Below are 14,137 nucleotides of genomic sequence, written 5' to 3'. Positions count from 1 at the left end.
ATATCTGATTAAAGGGTGAAACCTGTCAGTCTCAGTCATTTAAATGTAAGTAAACAGTTGTACGGGTGCACTAAAACATAGTCGCACTTCTACAGTTTCACAAACAGTCATTAACATAATGTAAGTGGAAGTTCAGGTTTCCGAGGGGAGACCTGAGGTTTTCAAACAGTTGGCGAGCGTGGCAAGGGGTGCACATGGGATTAGGCAGGAATGGCAGATGAAAAAAGTCTCCTCATTTTTGTGCTGTCATGAGGAGATTAGACCGTGAGCAGCTGCGCACAGTTGCGCAATAATCGCATTTCCAAAATCTCCTCTGGTATCTTTTCATTAAAATTCTTGCAAAGATGGAGTAAGCAAAAGGACAGTGGTGAGGGCAAGTACTCAGGTGACTGTCCTCCCAAATTTCAGGCCTCTCTCCTGTGGTCATCCCTAATAATGTTTTGTTTTTTTTCTATCATGCAGCCACTGCGACCTTAACATTCCCAACTAAGGAGCTTATACATCTGAAATGTTTTCAGCATTTCATAAAATTGGACTTTGAAGTTTATGTTCCCTGCAGATCCTTTCACTGTGGAGACCTTTATTATTATTTTTTTTTACCTCTGAAACATTCATTTAGCAAGAGTCCCTCACCCTCATTTCACTTTGAGAAGTTACGTTTGCTTTGATTCAAAAAAGGAGAATGCACCATTCTTAGGTTTAAACTCATTCACCGAAATATGTTAATTCAGCCTCATTCTTTTTTTTCCTTTCTCTATTCATCAAAGACAAGACGGGTGCAAAAGATCCATTAACTTCAGCGAGTTGCCGCAACTGAATCAAATTATTAGGATTTTGTACACCCTGCTGACCTCTGTCCTCTCAATGAGAGCAGCAGCGAGTGGACAGTGGGATTAGTGCCGCTGTTTTCAACCCAGCTCAGAAGGAGCATGACAGGTCCTGGACTTGTCTTTGATGTTGAGTATAACAGGACTGAGTCGGCTTGACCTTGTGTGCACGCTGACCCTACCAGCTGTAGTGTTGGCTCATCTCTGATCTCACAATAGAGAGGTCAGGGGCCCTTTTGTACCCTCGCTGTCTCTTGCCTTGTCTTTTTGTGTGTGTGTGTTTCTCCATGTTGAGCATGTCTTACCGTTTACTTTCCCCCCTCCTTCTAACGGTAGTCCATTCTTTCAAAATATATACTTTTTTTGCCCAATCAGTGTCTTAAAAACACGTTGTAAGACGGTGCAGATAATTCAGTCAGAGAGTGAAAACATCAACGATCAAATGCAGCAAGTGTGCAGGTGCACACCTGCAAATGAGATCTGGTCATGGTTTTTAAAGGGTTCAAAGTGGACAAGACACCATTATACTGCTTTTTAAAATGTTCCCTGTGGACGACTGCCGAGTCAAATTGAAGACCACAGATGTCGAGTGGGATCTCATTACACAGATTTTGGTTCTGCCTCTGACATTCATTTACCTGAGAACACATGGTCTCATACTCAGGTGCTGAAGTCAACATGACAAATTCACTCATTATGGCTTTCATAAATGGGTAGAAATCCATGGAAATCCATCAGTTTTAGTTTTACTTGAAATTAATAGTTCAATCAGAAAAAAAAAGATTACTGACATCACACTCATAACTCACTCTCCACATATCTAAATCTGTCTGTAGCAGAACATGCATGTCAATGTCAGCTGAGATATAAATAGGTGCAAGTGTCATGCCAAACTACTCAGTTCAGGGACAGGTAAACACTGAGATAATGCAGCGATCGCATGTCACTGAGCTGCTTTGGACAGTGATCTTATTACAGATCAGATCAGAATACTTCGCTTCCTCGCCACATACGTCACACTTCACTTACAACCATTTTAGGCAGATTTGTGTACCTACAGTCATCCAAACAAGGATTATCAGCATCTATCCATTTTTGGTAGGGTTCAGTGCTAACAATGCCATGAAAATGTGATATCTGAAAACAAGAAAAACATTGCAGCCGAATGCAAGAGGGAGCCGTTAAAAAAAGACTCACAACAATAGGGGGTGTGCCGCAGACAGGTAAGCAACTCATTAAAGTTTGACTTAGTTCACATCAGGTCACAGGTGGAGTAGAGTTTCTCCACTCGCGTGATCATGAGCTTATCCCAACACGCAAAGTACACCAGCAAATAGACAGATAAAACCACATGAAGCTTTAAACACATAGTTCTCTCACTGGATTCTCTTGGGGAGATGTTGCCTCGCTGATGTGATAACTAGGAAGTTAGTGCTCGGCTTTGGATATAAAATATGGATTTACCTTTACCTACCTTGACAAGTTATTTACCGCCATGAAGAGAGGAGCTCTTCACTCCCACCCTACAATGCACTTCTTTATTGTGTCAATGTCAACACAAAATCAGATTTCATGAAATCACGAAGTTAGAAATCATTCATGGCTACATTTAACTGCAAGCAGAGGATGTGGGGATGATTTCTCCTTCTTTGGTGTTTTACAGCAATTGGCGTCCTTAAAGTTGCACTACTGCCTCCTTGGTATTTTTCTTTTTACCAAACTCAGCAATAAATGTGCTATGGCCTATTTTTGTGACTATTGTAGTTTAGGGATTAGGATAAACTCAAAGAACGGTCACACAAAACATTTTGTGGATTGGAAATTTTGCACCGTACTGCTTCTGTACCTACTGCACATGTAAGTTTTGTTGTAACATTGGCTGTGGTAAAATGAAACTCCCAAGGCCCTCCTGTGACCCCCACACGGGGGATTGACTACAGTGTGTGAGATGGCTTTTGTCCCTTTTCTGACTGTACATATGAATGGGGCTGGACTGGAATGTCCAACCTCATGAATGTCAATTGTCTGAGGCCTGGGTCAAAGAGCAGGCGTGTGCAGAGGTGGACAAAGGAGATAGAGCACAGAGAGATGTGGAGATAGAACGCAGGGGAAATGAGCTGGAAGACATGAATCAGCGGAGTACAAGTGTGAAAGATAAGGAGCAATACTGATGGGGCATGAAGATGATGAAACCAAAGAAAAAGTCCAGTGGAGATGTATGATGTTCTTGCTCTTGCAAGGCTTAGCTGGCCTTTCCTCGACCACCACCTGCTCCTCTTTAAGCACATCCTGTCATTTAATACTTAATCCCTTCATTCACTCCAGTGTGTTTACTGACCATTGTCTCAACTCCCTTCAAGCTGTGGTCAAGAGGTGGTTCAAAAGTTCGCAGTGTATAAAGAGCATGCACTCCCAGTAACAGAGGGCATTGTGAGTGCATTTGCCCCTGCCAAGCAATTGTCTCAAACTGAGACAGAGAGAGAGACAGAGAGACACAGAGAGAGAGGTGATTAATAGCTGCAATTTCTGATTCATGCAACGGCATTTTCTCAGTGCAATTATATTTAATTTTTTTATAAACACCATGTGTGTTTTACAGTGCAATTATCATGCGCAATAGTCCTACATGGTCATACTTGTATGTGAGTGTACGTGGTCTTTATCTGTGTTTTCTTTTTAAAACAGCAGCATTTGTTACACTTGCTTTGGCAAAGCATGTGTCTCCCATGCCAATAAAGCCTTTTTGAACTGAGAGACACACACAGCATGCAAGTTAAGTAGCCTTAGAGTCTTGGCTTTTGAGGACAATTCATTTTGGGTCCAATAATTGGACTACACTGCGCATAGACCAAGTGTCCAAATTAACGAGTCAAGCCAAAATAATATACAAATGTATTATCTGGATAAAATAAAAGCAGTAATCCAATAATCCCCTCAAATGCTTAAATTTGTTTTTGTTTTTGCTTTTGTTGCTGAAACATTGTTGGTGCTACCTGAGCCTCAAAGAAGAATGGGATGAATACGTGGTGGTTCCTCTTTTTTATCAGTCCCAGTGTCTGTGTGAGGATGTCCTGGCTGTTTTATGAGCAGGATATCCTGTGTCAGCTCAGAGGACTGACTCTCTTTTGTCAAGCATTGAGCCTCTAAACAACTAAATTGTAAATTGAACCACCCCAGCACCTCCTGTAACTATCTTGCTTTATCTTACTTTTTATCCACTCTGGGGTTTGTCAAGTAGCTGGGTTTGAGTGTGTGTGTGTGTGTGTTCCAGCGATTACGCATGTTGTGGGGACCTAAATCTGTTTACACAGTCACAATATGGGGAGTTGTCTTCCTTATGGTCACAAAAACATAAATGATTACATTTTAAGGTGAACACATGTTGTATAGAGTCAGGATGAGGTTGGGGTTGGGGTTATAGGCTCTAGTAGGTTAGAGTAAGTCTCCAGGAAATAAATGTAAGTCAATGCAATGTCCTCTGAAGTCATGGAAACCAGACTGTGTGTGTGTGTATGCAGGCTCTGAAGGAGGACATCAAAAGAGCGGAGAGAGTGACAGCTGGTCCTCCTCTTGGTCGGGCCCCCTGATAAGATCAGAGTGACAGGAGAACATGGGACCCAACAGGTACCTCCCTCTAGCCCCAGCAAACTCCTTGCTGCTCCCATATGGCCACTATCCAGTCCCTTACCCAACAACATGTCAATCCCTCTTTGACTTTTCAGTCTCCAATTTTTTTGGCCTCCTTTTGTAATGTGAATACTGGTGTCCGTGGTCTTTATTTCTTAACTGAGTAGTTATTTATACACCCACAGAGCTACATAGGCATTTTATCTTTAATTTCTTTGTCCACTTATCACCTTTTTACTGTTTGTTTGCCCTTCACATGTGACTGCTCTTCTCCCACTAGATGCCATAAAGCCATAGGGAGTGTGTTTACAATGAGCACTTGAAAGCTGTGGTTTCCTACAGCTCCAAGTGCAATGGACGAGAGTCGTCAAACCCATTTAAAAATACTACAGGCTTCATGAAAAGGATCCCAAATGTCCCTGTTTAGTAGCTGTGCTCCATCCTCCAGTTAAGTTTGAGGCAGGCTCAGCTGGCATGTCGGAATAAGTCAATATTGTTTTAAATTTATGAGCATGAAACCTCTCCATTTTATGGCTCCTCACCCCCCTCTTTCACTTCCATAATTCATCCTGATTAAGTCCCTCTTTAATTGCATCTCCACAATGAGGAAGAACAGAGTGGAAATGATTATCTAAATTAAAATGAAAACAAATCATGGAAGCATGGGAGAGCATCCAATTAAATTTCATTCAGCAGTGGGGGGAATTGCTTGTTATGGGGGAAACTGTAGTATTTCCTTGGGGTCACTCGTTTGTTTTGTTTTGCCTTTGTCTCACAGGTATAGTTAGTGGTTAGCTTGTTCACCCCCATCTGAGACAGGTCTCAGCTCGCAGTTGCAGTGGAAAAGATTCAATTCAAGTGAGAAATTGTGTACGATAATAAGGCTCTTTCCACCACACACCCTGACTCAGACATATAGTTCAGTATAACTCCTTTCTATCCTGTTGTTTTGCATAACCCAAAAGGCAAACAACACAACTGTGGAGCAGACAAATGTAATGTCAGCTGGCTCCACTAACACTTTGCAGGACACCCTCAGGTCTTGTCTCTGGACTGATTTGGACAGGCCGGCCCCTTTATCAGCACAAGAGTCAGGGGTCATTCAGGGAACAGACCAGTCCTCCATGTACTATCATGTCTTTGTACCTTTACGGACACAATGAGAGAAGACAAGTTCAAACAGCTGTCACTATTGGACAAACCAGCTTTTCATAATTGGTATAAAGACATGTATTGCGCAGAACATAAAAATTTATGTTGGCATTCATCTGCAGGCGCTATCGTCACAATACAGACCGTTTACACGCAAATATTTAGATGTGCATGTCATGTGAAAATTGATATTTAAGACTGAAGAGGGCAAAAGTTTGAAAGGTTGCACGTTTGTGTCATTTGTGTATATTATACTGATGAATTGGTCTTTGAAACATGACTCAAAAGCAACTGATGGGGGAGGGCAGCCTTTAAGCTCCTCTAGTTGGGTATTAGGAATTGTTAAAGGGGGAGGCTAACAGACACGAAATTGATCTTGTTGTGAGCAGGAGTAAATGGCATTAAGAAGGGATTTATCAGAGGAAGGCAATGCAAAATGCATTTCTTAATGAATTATGTGGATTTCAACAAATTGATAGTGTGTCTTCACAGTTATGCCTGAGGCAACATATGGCAAGCCTTCCTTTATCTGATCCTGGCTGTTAGCACCACAGCTTCCTGGCATAAATATGTTAAAGTAGTGGCAACTGAACTTCCCTTTATGGCTCTAAAACAAACATTAACACCTGACAGTGAATGTGCTTTAAGATAAACCAGGATTGGAAGTTTGATTTATGTGCCGGCAGCAGAGATGAAAGGACTTCTGTAATAACAGTTTCACGTGGTGGCAAGGGCTAAAGTTTCTTTATGTTAACAGCAGAGAAGTGGATAATTCTCTAAAATCTCAGGCACTGCTCTGTGAAGAGTCACCCCGGAGGCTTGGATGATGACATGTGGATAATATGTTCATATGGGCTGTGTTCTGAGGCAGTAAATCACCACATGTCTGCAGTGTAAGGGAGGATGATGGTCTTCCGGGGGCCCCATGTGTTTTTAGAGAGTGAAGGGGGCTGCTTCAGGGGTATACGCTGACGCTTTGAGAGAGGCTAACCTGGCAGGTTTGACCCCAGAGTTTCTTTGAAGAGGACAAGCCAGGGTGACATTGCTGGCCAGTTGGTAGGGGGATTTGCACATGAAGAACAGAGGATTTCTAGGCTCTTAGCAGAGGATAGCAACTGAAATCCCTTGGATTTTTTTCCTTTTTTGTGTGTGCCTTACTTTTTTTAACAACAATTTTTATTGGTGAGAAGCATAACCCAAAAAAATACAACACCCGATATACATCACCATTTTTCACAATTATTAATACCCCCCCACCCCCCACCCATAACACACTCTCCGAAAAGCCGAGAAGTAAATTGATAGACAAAAAATAATAATGTATAAAGAAATTAAATGTATACATATAATATATAAACAAAATAGATGAGGTTCATTTATATCACACAGGTAGTGTGCAGTGTACAGTATTAGTCAAGTCAAAATCCACAATAATGGCTGTCCTTTTGGAGAGTCCATAGTAGCAGTCAAAAAAAAGGCATCCAAAACAATCCGATATTTTAAAAGTTAAAAAAACAATGTATTTCAATTCAAACAGCCTTCACCAGAAGACTTCTTTATTGTCTTTGGACAATGTAAGTGTTGACCTTTTGCCTGTGCTCCATCCATTACACCTTTTCTAAGGTCAAATTCATGTATCTTTCAATCTCCATTTTTACGATTTTTTAGGACCTTACAGCTATGGCAAATTATTTGTACAAATACAGTATATATCTACATGCAGATAGCGTTATGCTATAAGCAGCTGGTTAATTCATATAAATGTACATATTGATAAAATCAGTGCAAATGGGTCTGAGAGAATAAAGCACATTTCTACTATAAAGCATTCTAACGGGGGCATTTAAAACATATTGAGCAAACTTTGACTAAAAGCAGCTCTTTGTTAGCTTACGTACTAACGTCAACAATATAGGCCCAATAAGGTGGTGAGGTATTACGAATCAAAACAACAATTATAGCATTCTCTCTGGGAACTCAAAATATGACCTCATTTAGGATTATGTAGTCACGCTACTTCATGGCGCCACTTAACAAAGGCTGTAATCATTAAATAAATAAGACAAAAGATGACGGACAGGGTGACATAGGCTTCAGAGGCTCCTGTTTGGCTGCATGAGCGCAGCCTGACAGGAGCCTCTGAAAGCCTCATTTAGTTTGACACCAACACACTCATGGCTCCAGCGTGGATCTATTTTATTGATCAGCGCTGAGTGTACTTCATTTGGATCAATGCCCATCTCTTTTCACTGCTCTTTACAATCTGCAACAAAACCATTTCTTTCCTCAGTGAGATCGATGACAGTGAGGACATCCTCTGCAGGACGGTTATATGATGTTGATTATGTAGACTTCCTCCTCTCTGGTCAGTGACACCATTAAAGACATGACGAGAAGGGATGAAATAAAAAAGAAGGATGGGGTAGAGACCATTTGAGAGAGAGAAACCCCAGCTTTGATGCTGGCTCTGTTTGGATCTGGCATCCAGATGACCTGCGCTTACAGAGAAGATTAGCCTTGACAGTTGTTTCTGGAGAGACAGCAGCTAATCTAAGCTGTCTGGAAATTCTCACTCATACAACATAAAGGCCAGAGCAGGAACGCCGTTTTAAAAACCCAAAGAGGAGTTCAGCAGGCCTTATCTCAAGTCCCCAGCGCAAAGATCCATGGAGCAGATAAGCGTGTTTACATTTTGTTGAGATTTTTATCCTGACATTCCCGTGGAATTGGGCATGCTGTGAGAGCCAAGAGCAGATTCCTGTCTCAAACAAACAGCGTGTCCCTGCAGCGAGAAGCTTCTTATTCTGGTGCTGTGACAGACAGTGCATAAGCTGAAGTTACATGCTCTTGCTGCACAGAAGGGCACCGCTTGGGCATATCTCAGTGTGTATCGACCCAACAAACACCCCAGCTCTCTGTGAGATCCACTATGTGTTGTCATGGCAGTCCTCCAAACACAGTAGGGATGTATTTAGGCGCTTTGTATTTCCTGTGTTTACTAAGCGTCTTGGGCAACCCAGCAGCGAGGCACAGGATGCTGGTCTCCATTTTGGATCCTCTATGGAAGAACAACACAACCGGAGAGGGCAAACTAATCACAGATGTGAATAGTGTGCAAGGACTAAGCTGTTATGTCACTTTTGCATGGTACTGGCTCGAATGCTAATGACCCTCCTCACCATCACATGTAAGCAGTATTCAGCATGTCACATTCTTACAAAGACGTAAAGTCATCTCTTGGTGCCATAAGTGGATTTGTCAACCTGGAAACAGAACTGTATTTATAGAGGGATCTCAGTAATCCCCAGAGAGCAGTAATCTGACTTGTTTTAGCCTGACATGAGCTAATATAGCTAACTGCAATCTGGGTTTGAGGTGTAAGTGGATTTTCCAGATTTGAGATCAATTTGTCCAAACATTGCTCCTTCCCACCAAGCACGCATATGCACAAGTAATGGCCTACTGTAAATCCTTAATGCACCATTGAGTCTGTTAGAGTGGTGGCAGGGGAATAACTGTCATCAATCACCCTATTGTAAACACCAGTTCAATTAACAAGTCATATGAGGTTGTGTTTAGCATAATGAAAGGGCAAATCTGCTCCCCTGTTGATGAAAAGATCTTTACTGGCGAGGCTGTTTCTGACATAGAAGTCAACATGGTGGGTTTGTCCACTTTCACTGGAGGGGGAAAATCTCTTTGTTTCTGTTTAAATGAATGTTGAATTACAACATGACCCCAGCACAACTTTGGCACAATCTGACTGACTTCTCATCTTTTGTGGTCACTAGACAATTCATTGAAATTCGAAATTCTATAATTCATCACTAAAGTCTCTTGGTAACGTCTATAGACACACAGTGCAGAACATCTCAGCATTTTTGGTTGACAGCTTACAAGATAGGTGGGCTGGCTTATTGAAAAACAACTGAGTTGACTTGTTAGAAACAACTGTCAGTTCATGAAAATGTGATTTCATCACAGAGGTATGCGTATCTATCAGTAATCAACATTTCGAAAATGATGTGCTGACAGGCAGTGTCAGTGATGCACAGTACTTTGCTAAAAGAATATCAGAACAATGAGCAGTCAGCTGACTTTTATTCACTGCACATACATAGATTGCAGCCAATTCTGCCAAGTAAATGTGACATTGCAGCCGCTGCACAGTCCAGTCCGTCATCCCCTAGATGAGCCTGTTGTGTAATGAAGGGCTTAGATGCAGAGGCATAGCTTCATCACTGTCCACTGCCTGTCTTTCCGATCATCAATCATTGTTCAGCCTTTCCTTCTCTCTACTTTACAGTTCAAAGTGGTCTGAAATCAAAATCACTTGGGATTAAGTATGGTAAAGGGTAGATTCAAACTAAAATGAGTTTTAGTTTATTCTCTGAAGTGCCAAGTCATTATAAAGAGCATTCTTGAGTCTTTAGAGGTGTGAGGCAAGAGGGGATGGATAATACCATAATACTGTACCACTGGCAAGTTCTGATTTAATGTGATCTGCTGTCAACATGAATATGAAGAAATGGAAAGCACAGCAGCCACACTGTTCTTACATATAATCTGAAGATGAACTAACATAAGAAATCAATATTTACCAGCATAAAATAAATGTGTCAATTAATTTTGTTCACCAGATCCCAAAACTGGACAAAACATTTCTGTAGTCATTGTGGATTGTCAATGCCCCCACATAATTTGTTCTTATCTTATTGTCCCATTTACGTGATTACTAGGAAATGAAATAAATAAATAAATAAAAGGAACAAATGGCAATAATTCAATTCCATGGATCAACACACTTCACACAGCTCAGAGAGAGTGTGTTGTACCCTGAGTAGACAGTGATAAAACGAGTTCCTCTTAACACACAAACACAAGCTACTCTTGGCACACAAACACAACATGTCTGAATGAGTTTTGGTGTGAGGCTTCTTCCTCATGGTGTGAGGTGCTTTTTTCATCTAACACCCTTTCACCAAATGTCAATTGGCAAATAAGCCCAGCCCACCCCCTAAGAAGACCTGATTAGGCTGACCATTCTCTTTGTAAATGAATGGAGACAAGAAGATGCTAAATGAAGGCAAATAAAGAATTATAGGCCTCTAAATGTTTGCCACCTTACACAATACTAATCATTTTAAATCCTGCAGACACACAAATGCAGATGAACACACGCGAATACACAAGTCAAACCCGCAGCCACTATTTGCATGACATTTACTTGAATTTTGGCACAAAAATGCAGACTCTGCGTACTTAAAATGTTATCTCGCGATCAAACTATGAATGGGGAAAAACAAGTGGCTGCCACTGAATTATGTTAACATTTCACCTGCAATACAAAAGGTGCTCATCTCTGACAAGATAAAGACACAATGTGACCAACAAGCCTCTCTGCAGGCCTCTGGAGTGGACAACATTCCTTCAGTGACTTTTGAACTTTCTCTGCTGCAGGCCTTCTCTGCAACTCCATGACTACAATTGTTCCGGTGTGGTCATCAACAATGACCTGGGTGTGTACGTACAGTCTGCAGCTGAACGCTCCCCTGAGTCTTGTTTTGCCATTTGAACAGGCCTGAACGACACACCCCACATCACTAATGCTCTGTCAGGGAAGGCTGAAGACATTAGGCACTAAAGCAAGACGTAAAAACTAAGACATCCCCAGAACAACTCACTGCAAATAGAGATCCTACATCAGTGATGTCAGTTGACTGAAAAAAGATTGTTTTGTATGTGTGTGGTCAGACAGTTGCACATTTTAAATGTCCACAATTTTTTTGTTTTATTTGAGTTTTTTAATAAAATAGCTAGTTGTAAAGAGATATGCTTTTTTAATGTCTGGTGTAATTAATCCACATTTTCACTGCCTTTAGCTCCACTCAGGCTTCAATTTAGCTTCTTGACAAGCAATGACCCGATCACCTTTACTCAACATGTTCATATAGGACAGCCAGTCACTGGGTTCAACCCCACAGGTGTCCAGTGTGCAAGCCCAGAAACATCAGAAGACTTCTTTTATGATCCTTTTTATGGTCTACTCACTTTGCCTATTCTGTTTGTCCATCATGTCTTTCCCAATGTTAAATGAAGCATCTTCTAAGAACAATTGCCAGTCCATCTATGGAGATTTGTAGCCTTTGGTCTCATTAAGAGATAACTAAACCATTGTTATTATACGCTGCAGCATTTTATTCTGCAACGGATTTGCTCTGTAAAATGTGTAAAACATTCAGTTTTACTGCAATTTTTTAGTTTGACTTATAGTGGGAATATACCTGTAATGTAGAAATGTATACCAGAAACACAGGTTGTGTGACTAATAATAGGAAAATAATAGAAGGCACATAGAATGAAAAAGAGGAGGCCAATTAATGAAAGAAGGCAGTGATGCAAATGTACAGCCAAAGATATTAAGAAAAAACAAACAAGTCAACTCACTAACAAGCAAACTTCAATCTCTGTTTGCAAGACTAGATGACAAAAGATACATAAACAACATATATACTTTATGCACAAATTTAAAGCAATCACTGGGTGAGTGCACTCATTAGTTCCTCCTCTTATTGGCCGAACTTAGTCTAATCACTGTCCTTGTGAGTTTGGCTGGGATGAAAACATGCCGACTCGCGGTCTCACTCGGCATATGGCCACTCAGCCTTGCTCCAGACAGTAATGAACAGCCACTTAAACTGGCTGACTGAGCGAACCACAAGAATAATGATAACCATCTGATTATTTACAGCATCTAATATGTGTCCAGAAACCCCATGCATGTGTGTGTGCATCCTGAATCTGTATCTCCAGTCAATCTGCACACTCACTTCTGCGCTGCCTTCCCCCCGCTGTGTCCACTTCTTGTGCTGTGTTCCTGGAACACTGCAATGGAGTAATCAATGAGTCATGTGTCCTGATTACAACCCACTCCCTATGGGGCATCTTCAAAGAGCTCAAGAGGAGATGAGGACAGGGAGCAGCATTACCCTCCATGGGGTAATTACAAGTTGGGGCTCCATAGTTTCTACACCCTTTCTGAGGAGAAACAGGCTTAAGGACAGTGGAGCTAACAATTCATTCAGCCCTGTTAGCGCAGTGGGAGGCTCCTCAACCACTGATCACCAACTGGTGGTGAATGCCATCCAAAATTATACAAATCCACCAACACACACAAAAACACATGCTATAGCGGAGTGTTTACATGCTGAGAGCAACAGATAAGGAGAACATGGACAAAGAGAAAAACAAGTAGACATTTTCAGGTTTGGTGCAGCTGAGTACACGCCTGTCTGTCTCAGGGAAACAAGTGTGTTTGAGTGTTCATGAATTAAAAGGGCCATAAAACTAGACAAATATACTTAAGCACTGTCTGGCTGGCCTTAGGCATTTTCCTCTCCTCCATTGCTCCCTCTTATGGGTTGTCCATTATGCAATTATGTCTCTTAACATGTCCTACAGCTGATTACAGGTCTTAAAAGCACCAGCGGTCCAAGTTAAAATAAATGTCTTTTCCATTTTCATAAGACTGTCAATGCTGCAAATACAGCGCAAGCGTTGTAATCACTGTTATTACAGTTTGATCAGTGAATCCATTGTTGTGCATTTGTTGTCTATTTAGATGTGATCCTTTATCATTATGACTGTGAAACGTGGTAAATTAGTGCTTAAAGTGATGACTGAGTGGAAAATATTGTCGGATCAGTGGTGTGGAGACTGTTTGGCTGATGGTGTCTTTGGGTTAAGACTTCAGTAAACCCTGTCTGCATGGTAGCAAACAGAGAGGAGTGATCAGAGACAAAACAGTCATTAGCTTCTTGTAATGAGGAGAATAATATAACTGTGTGTGTGTGTGTGTGTGTGTGTGTGTGTGTGTGTGTGTGTGTGTGTGTAAAACCTGTATTATGGGTGTAAATCAGTGGGTTCCCATGCAGGCCCTGTAGGGCGTTCAAATCCAAGTTGCTTCACTATCTAAAACCCTAAAAACATAAAATAATACAAACCTGCATTTATACTGCTTTTTGTTGTTCATACTTGTTCATACTGGAAGAAATTCCATATGTAAACTACAGAAACAAAAGACAAAAATCTATCCTTCCATTTTCTTTGCAAGTCTTGCATGGATTTATTTTTTATTTACCTCAGCAGTTTATCTATTAGGTTAATATTTTAATGTTTTAATTGTCATCAGAATAAAAAGAAAGAACAAAATCTTTCATCAGTAATTTAGCTTTATAGACAGAGTGGAGATGGTGTAACAAGGTAGAACTAAAGGTTATCTGCTACTGCCTCCCTGTGGTCGAAATAAAAATTGTCGAAACACGAAGGTATATTGGTAATCTTGTGTCATACATAAATACACTGGTTAGTCATTAAGTATATTTATATATTACTGTTGACAATAAATTTAATCTCATCATCTCTATATTAAATTAAACGGCACACAGTAATTGCATTCAGTGCAAAAGCAAAAACAATATTTACCAAATGAGTAACTTCCTACTCAGTAGTTCCTACTCAGTAGTTGTAAT

This window comes from Solea solea, chromosome 15, assembly GCF_958295425.1.
Source record: "Solea solea chromosome 15, fSolSol10.1, whole genome shotgun sequence".
Classification (NCBI taxonomy): domain Eukaryota; kingdom Metazoa; phylum Chordata; class Actinopteri; order Pleuronectiformes; family Soleidae; genus Solea; species Solea solea.
This window is presented reverse-complemented; position numbering follows the sequence as displayed.